The sequence below is a fragment of the Nannospalax galili genome, unplaced genomic scaffold, assembly GCF_000622305.1.
Source record: "Nannospalax galili isolate Female #2095 unplaced genomic scaffold, S.galili_v1.0 scaffold569, whole genome shotgun sequence".
Lineage (NCBI taxonomy): Eukaryota > Metazoa > Chordata > Mammalia > Rodentia > Spalacidae > Nannospalax > Nannospalax galili.
Genome location: NW_008360300.1, coordinates 557607 through 564677, shown reverse-complemented (window position 1 = coordinate 564677; position 7071 = coordinate 557607). Strand labels below are relative to the sequence as shown.

General features: G+C 41.6%; 1 pseudogene; it reads left to right on the top strand.

Annotated features, from left to right (window-relative positions):
* Positions 1-6383: 6383 nt before the first annotated feature.
* On the top strand, positions 6384-6728 carry LOC103726623 (annotated as a pseudogene).
* Positions 6729-7071: the final 343 nt, after the last annotated feature.

Below are 7071 nucleotides of genomic sequence, written 5' to 3'. Positions count from 1 at the left end.
TTATGTATTTAGGTTACAAGAGGAACTCAAGACCTACTAAGATTGTTGTATATTATAAGCAAACTGAGATAGTGGTAAACTATCTCAAAACAAAAGATTAATTTTTTGATTATAATGTTAAGTAAAAATCATTCCCACACTCATTTGCCAAAGACTACTCAAGTGAGCTTGAAAAGTGTTTGGTTCAGTTCTTATTTGCTTGATAAAAGTTTAATTTACATAACACCTTTTTTCTTTCTTTCTTTTGGATTATTTATCTTTATTTTAAGTGTATGAGTGTTTTGCCTGCATGTATGTAAGGGCATTATGTCATGCAAAACGCATAGAGCCCAGAAAAGGGAGTTGGATCCCCTGGAACTGGAGTTACAGACAGTTAGCTGCCATGTGGGTGCTGGGACTTGAACATGGGCACTCCAGAAAAGCAGTCAGTGCTCTTAACAGCTCAGCTGTCTCTCTAGCCCCATAAGACCTTATTTTTTTTCTTATTTTTTTGCCAGTTCATTTTGGTAGTGTTATTCAGAGCTTTAATACCATTGTACATATATGTCAGGTGTAGTAGCACACACCTTTAGTCCCAGCACTCAGGAGGCAGAAGCAGACGTATCTTTGTGAGTTCAGGGTTTGTCTGGTCTACATAGTGAGCCCCAGGCCAGCTGGGTCTACAGGGAGACCCTGTCTCAAAAAAGACCAAAAACAAAAACAAAAACAACAAAAAAACACATGTATGTAACATACAAAGGTAGACATGCATAAACATATAAACACAGAAATCTCTTAGCATTTGTTTTAAAATTTTAACTAAGTCCTAGGTATTATAACACAACACTTGCTAGTTGCTATGTTTTGAAAGTACACCCCAAAGTTCATGAGTTAGAAATTTAATCCCCAAATTTATATGTTAATGGTATCTGGATGTGAAGCCTTTGGGAGGTAATTATTATTAGGTGGGGCTATGCAGGTAGGGCTCCATAATGGTATTAGTGACTTTATTAAGAGAAGAGTGACTCAAATTGGCACATTTGCTATGTCTTGCCACATACCTGCTGCAGCAGAAAGGTCCTCAACAGATGCCAAGCCAATGGTATCAATCCTTCAGAAACATCAGTTAAATATACCTCTATTCTTTATAAATGACCTGACTTCAGGTATTTTAATCTAGTAAACAAAAACATTGTCTAGTTTTTTAAAAAAATGTTTTATTAAATTTTGTTGTATTTCATACAGAATATCTCAAACAATATGAACTATCTTTATAACCCTGTCCCCACCAGAATCCTCTCATAGCCCCCCCTCCACTGGAACCCATATACTCTGTCCTGAGTGTTAAGGCCCACTGTGACAAGTTAGTGTCTCCAGACATTCCCCAGTGCAAGTCCATCTACTTGCAGTCTAGTCAGATCCCTTTCATCTATCTATCCAAACACCTTTTCTTTCTTTTTTTTTAACAGAGCATAGGGTGGGGGGTTATTTACAGAGGGATGGGTGCCCCCATTTACAGATACACTGGAAAGTCCACACTCAAATATAGATTCTGTGACTTCCCCACAGCCACAGAAAATGGTGAGAGAGGGGCCTCCTGGGGTTCTCGGCTTATAGAGCCTTAGCCCCTCCCCACATGCAGCTAAGGTCGACTAATTGGGTGGGAGGGATAACTGACTCTTTCATGGACTCCTTGACAACTGTGGAAAGGAGGTGTGACTATAGCTTGCTGGCATAGTGGTCAGAGTACACTTCCAATTAACACTCCACCCCTTCCTCTGCTCCTACAGTCCTTCCACCAACCTCTTCCACAAAAGTCCCTAAGTCGTAGAGGGAGTGGTAGGTGTGGGATGATCTTCCTCCTATTGTGGCAAAGCACTGAACTTTTGGGTCTCTACATCATCAGTTTTCCATGGGCTGTTGGCCTATTTCAGTGGGTTCTATCCGATAAAAAAACACAAATAGCAAGAAGAATATCTAAACAGTGACTTCTATAATAACCTATGGGTGTAAACACAAATGCTTGGATGGTACTTTAGCAGGTGCATCTCATCCATCTAACAAAATAACTACAGTGGCTTTCCATTGGGGCCTATATTCTCCCCTGCCACAGGGGATTGGTCCGGTCTATAGTACCAGATGTGTGTTCCACCCCTAGAAGTGGGCATTATATCCAATTGAAAAGTTGCTGGTTGTACATACACTAGACGCTCCACTATTGCACCAGCAGGAACATCTCATTTGGTATGTTGATAGTGCAACACATGGGGTCTGTTATTGAGCAGAATTACAGGGGACTATTCTCCCCCAGTCATCTACATATCGCCTTTTGGCACCATGAAAGCCATCCATCCAGTGGCAGGGAGTTTCCAGCTTAGTCCAAGATTGATTTCTCCCTCTCCTGTGCTCACATCAAGCAATTTCTTCAGCAATAGGGCTCCTCCATCCACTTCTGGTGTTCAACCAACAATATTGGCAATGGCCTTTATTGTTTTGAGGACATCTAGGCCCCCTCTGGCCAATAGCTCATAGGGGGGCAACCCGTCTCTGGCACTGGGATTTTCATTTAACAACTGTATTGCTTCTGGAAGGGCTTTCTTCTAACACCATAGGATTCCAGGTTTCCTTCTGTGCTTAAGGCTTTTTTTTTTTTTTACTGTATATTTGGAGAATTATTTCTCCTTTATTCCCATAGTTCTTTGTATAGCCCTCCTTCCTTCCCCGCCCCTTTAACTACCCCCTTTTTACATATTTCTCCCTTCCTACCACCTTTCTCCTACTATTCTTTTCTCTCAGGTTCCTTCTTTCCCTTTACCTCCCTGTTTCCCTTCCATATGCTTGGTCCCTGCAGTTGCATCAGGATATACACTCACTTACAAGGATTTGGTGCTAGGATCCACAAATGAGGGAGAACATACATCTTTTGTTTTTCTGAGTCTCTGTTACTTCATTTAGTATAACAGTTTCTAGATCCATCCATTTACCTACAAATTTCATTAGTTCATTTCTGAGTAAAACTCCATCATATAAATGAACCACATTTTCATTATTCACTTGTCAGCTGAGGGACACTTAGGTTGCTTCCATCTTTTCGCTATTGTGAAAAGAGCAGCAACAAACATGGTTGTACAAGTGTCTTTACAACAGGATGAGTCCTTTGGGTATATGTCGAGGAGTGGTATAACCGGATCATGTGGTAGGTTCATTTGTAGTTTTTTAAGAGTTCTCCACACTACCTTCCATAGGGGTTGAACAAGTTTGCAGTCCCACCAGCAGTGGATGAGCCGTTCCCCTTTTCCCACATCCTCTCCAACATTTGGTATCATTTGTTCTCTTGATCCTAGCCAGTCTGATTGGGGTAAAGTGAAACCTTAAGGTGGTTTTAATTTACATTTCCCTAATTACTAAGGATGTTGAACACTTTTTGAGACGTTTCTTAGCCATCTTCTTCTTCATTTGAGAACTCTGTTTAGATCTATAGCCCATCTTTTAATTGGGTCATTTGGTTTCTTGATTCTTTGTTTTTTTAGTTCTTTACATATTCTGGATGTTAAACCTCTGTCAGATGAGTCACTGGTGAAGATATTTTTTCCCACTCTGTGGGTTTTCTCTTCACTTTTTTTGTTTCTTTTGCTGTACAGAAGCTCAAAAACATATGGTTTTTTAAAAGGCTTATTTTAAACTGTTTCTGTCAGATTGAACAAACTGTTTACTCTCTCAGAGACTAAAGCTGTTTACCAATGTTTATGAAAAAGACATAAAATTTTTCATTTAATTCCTTTTCTCATAAGAGTCATTTCTCCAAAGTTTGCCTTTCGAAAAGATGGCTCTCACTGCCTAGAGAAAGGCAGGGTATAAAGCATGGCTCTCATAAGCAAAGAGAAGGCAGAATCTGGAGGCATATGTTCCTGTAATCAGAAACCAATCTTACAGAACCCCCTGGACTAAACTTTGAGTAATAGAAGAGATATTTAGCAGATAGCTGAATGTATCCAAAGATGATTTGAATGGATAAAATACCCACTTTATTTCAGTTACTCTTTTTCTTCCCCCACCTCGGGTAGTTGCATTTTGGGGAGTCCTTTGAGAGCAGAGGTGCCTAAAGTTCAAGTGACTGAAGAGCTGGAGTAAGAACGGGGTCTGCAAGGGTAGACAAAGGATGGGAGAGGTAGAGGCTCAAACAGTTCAAGATGGAAGAGAACTGAGCAAAAGATGTAAGGCGGTAAATGAGGAAGGACTGGAAGTCACAGGATTGAAGGTATTTTAGTGACACTCATTTGGAGAGAGCTTAGTATCTCCAAAAGCCACAAAGTTCCAAATCATAGTTGTTCTAGTTTGTTTCTCCATTGCTGTGATAAAACACCCTGTCCAACACCAACTTAGAGAAAGGGTTTATTTGACTTATATCTCCTGGGTCACAGTTCATCAGGGAGCCCAAAGTAGGACCTCAGGGCAGGATACCTGGAGGCAGGAGCTGGAGCACAGGCCATGGAGGAATTCTGCTTACTGGCTTGTTCTCCTGGGCCCTGCTCAACCTGCTTTCTTATATAACATAGACCTACTTGCCCAGGGGTGGCACCACCCACAGTGGCCTAGGCCTTCCCACATCACATCACTCAATAATCAAGATTTCCCACAGACATGGCCACAGGCCAGTCCAATGGAGGCAATTTACCAATTGAGGTTCCCTCTACCCGGGTGTGTCAAGTTGACAACTAAAGCTATCCAGCACAGTAGTCAGCATGTGTCAGCAATCAGGGTGGACATAGTCAGCAGAATATATTGCTCAAGATTCACAAGGTTGGTTTCAGGTGCCTGTGAAGATTCCGTAAGACAAACAGTGTCTAATACCATAGAGATACCTTGAAAATAGTTTCTCCAGAGTCTGAATATTTGCTTCCCATCAGGTCAACCTATGACTATAGAGGTTCTTTTAAAAACATCCTGTCAGGCATCTTATTATCAAGTTCAGCTTGGAAAACTGAGTAAATATTCTGGGTTGTATTAAACTCTTTTCTACATTTTTTCTTTATATTACAGGATGTTTATTGTATGACTCAAGAGCATCAAGAACCAATGTGCCTCTGATATTCTAAAACCAACAAGCTTTTACGGCTTAGCTATAGACACTAGGGCTGCCAAAGAGGGTTCAGAAGTTATAGAGCTTTAAAAACCCATAATCACCCCAAAAGTGGCCCAGAGACATCTTCTAAGTCCTCTGAGATCAGGTAATGATTTGCAGAACATTAATTTGAAATGGTGTGCACCCCACTTTTATGTCTGGCATTTTCTGGGATGTTTTCAACTTGATGATTAGTTTCCTGTACAGGTATATTCAATAATTTGGACACCTAACAAGAGGAAATTATTGGAAAGTTGTAGAAACTAGAGGTGGGGTCTATTGGAGCAAATGTTCACTGGGCTATGTTGCTGAATCACATACCTTGTCCTGGGTCCTTCCTTCTCACTCTTCCTAGTTGTGATATAGGGAGTGACTTTGCTCCACCACAGCCTTCTGCCATGATGTTTTAGCTTACTATGCCCCAGAAACAATGGAACCAGCCGTCCATGGACTAAAACCTCTGTACCTGTGAGCCACAAAAAGCCCAAACAGAAGTCCACCAAAAAAGTGGAGGAGGAGAAACACCTATAGAAGTATAATTCTCTCCTAGCCTTTCCGTGTCCATGGGTGGAGTCTCCTGAAACAAAATAGAGTTACAAGAGAAAAAGAAGTACACGTTTAATAACATGCATGCAGAGGATACCCAGAGAAGTGTGTAAAATTTAGAGACGTGGCTTAGAACTCGGGGTTAAATACCATTTTCAACAGAAACAAAGTCAGAAAGTATTGGGTCAGACAGCTATGGAAGTATCCAGAAAAAATATGGCTACAGGGGAACTGTGGTTACAAATTTACATCATCAGTTCGCCATTGTTAGTCTCATGATTTCGTGTCCGCCTTCTGTTCCTGTTAGAGACAGTCATCTTCTAACAACAGAGATTTCTTTTTAATTTTTTTCATTTATTATTTGCACGTGTGTGCACAAGTGTGTATGTGCACATGGGCATGCCATGACATGTGTGTAGAGGTAAGAGGACGACTTGTAGGAGTCAATTATCTCCACCATTTGGATTCCAGGTATCAAACTCGGGCCCCCAGGCTTGACAGCAAGCACCTCTCATCTACTGAGTCATCCTGCTGGCCAAGTATTTCTTTTATAGATGTAAATTTCCCTTTTGAAGAGGCAAACTTCTGTTTTTAGAGCTTCTTTTTGGTTATTTTTCAAAATAATCCTCTTGCCAAAGAGGCATATTTAAGAGTGACATAGTCTGGCTGCATTGGGGTGAGGCCCTCACTTCACCCAGCGGCTAACACCGCAGTCCGGATGAAGTCAGTCCGCAGCATGGCCTCTGTGTCCGAGCTCGCCTGTATCTACTCTGCCCTCATCCTGCATGACGACGAAGTCACCATGACAGAGGATACGATCAATGCTCTCATTAAAGCAGCTGGCGTCAATGTTGAACCTTTTTGTCCTGGCTTGTTTGCAAAGGCCCTGGCTAATGTCAACACTGGGAGCCTCATCTGCAATGTTAGGGGCTAGTGGACCTGCTCAGGCAGCTGGTGCCTCTCCAGCAGGTGGTCCTGACCCTCTGCTGCCACTGCCCTGGCTGAGGAGAACAAAGTGCACGCAAAGAAAGAAGAATGGAAGGAGTCTGATGATGACATGGGCTTCAGTCTTTTTGACTAAACCTTTTGTTAACATGCTCAGTAAAAAGCTGGACCTTTTGGTCTGTTGAGAAAAAAAATTGTACACTTAAAATTGGTAAATTTCACTCACAATCCTCCTTCCTCTGCCTCCAGAGCACTGGGATTACAGGTATACACTACCACACCTTGCTTACCTCTGATTTTTTTCAATTCACCAAGATAAAGGGGAGAGATAATATATGTATTTAGTCATTGCCCTCTGACAGTAAGCAAGGCCTTATGATATTTTCTCTAAGAGTTCCCTCCAAGCCCTGCCATAGTTTACCAACTTTGCTGACCCCATGTCTTGACCACTTAGAACTCAGTCGGATTGACACTTAGCA